Here is a 1,315-nt window from a genome sequence, read left to right on the forward strand (position 1 = left end):
GGGGGAGGGGGTAGGAGTTTAAAAATAAAAATTTGAAGTTGAAAATATTTTTAAAACGCAAAATTAATTTTTTGGGGAGGGGGGCTGGCCGGTGGGGGGAAGGTCAAGGATGTGAAAAAATAAAAATTTTGAAATTGAAATTTTTTATTTTAAATTGATGTTTTTCCCAAAAGAAAATGTAATTTGAAATTGTAGGAGAGTTATGGAAAATGTTTTCCTTAATTTTTTAAGGAAAGTCATTATCCTTAATTTTGAGGAAAATGAGTTGATTTGGAAAACATTTTCCAAAACTTTTATCCCAACCAAACATGGAAAAATTGGAAAACATTTTCCAGAAAACATTTTCCTTCATACCAAACACACTCCTAATCTAATAAGAAAAATGTATGTATACAATGAATTTTAAATAGTTGAGTCCTTTGTAGTGGAACTATTTTACTAACCACACTTTATGAAGTCACCTTACCATGAAAAACTAATTGTTCGGTTGAACCATCACCAAATATTGTTATAAACATAGTATCCCTAAACATATAAGGTTTATTTGTATCTTCAAATACAACACAAAAATGGTCTAATTTTATATTTACAGTTAGCTGGAGCTAGATGCCTAAGTTTTGTAGTCGATCCTCTGCATCTCAATAACTACGATGTAGAAGATCTAAAGGTACCTTGAAAATCAAGCATACACATATCAACTAATTGGACTTGAATAACTGAAAAAATATATATTGTGAATTACCAGTAAACTGATGCAAAAAATATATTCAGGTACAAAAAAACATATACGCATATAAGACCTTCAAATATCCATTTATACATACATAAATAATAAATTACACATTAAATTTTCTTTGTCTATCTCAACACCTTTTTTATTTTAATGGAAGACCTCTAATGAATTTTGACGGGCTAGATGTTTTCTAACGTTGGCGTAACTCTTGTCTTTTATCTCTTTACTACTAACAATCTAAATCACTATTTTACATCATTATGGTCTTAAATATTTTTAAGTTATCACATTTCATTATGGTGTGATCTCCTCATAACAGTGTCTTCCTTCTCAATACTCAATAAGAGAAGCCCAGGAGATAATAAATACTTCAAAATCACCTCTAGCGAGGACAAGATAACTTTAAAATACTAAATTTTTTCTTCCTTATTTTTCTTATACTAATTGCCACTAATTACTTTTTTTTAAAATAACATTAAAATATATCATTTAAACGTCGATTCATCAGGAGATTATATTCAGCCCATGAAGAAAATATGTCCCAAGGTTTCTCATTATAATGATTTTGTTACATGCAGGGCT

Source organism: Solanum pennellii, chromosome 10, assembly GCF_001406875.1.
Source record: "Solanum pennellii chromosome 10, SPENNV200".
NCBI classification, from domain to species: Eukaryota; Viridiplantae; Streptophyta; class Magnoliopsida; order Solanales; family Solanaceae; genus Solanum; species Solanum pennellii.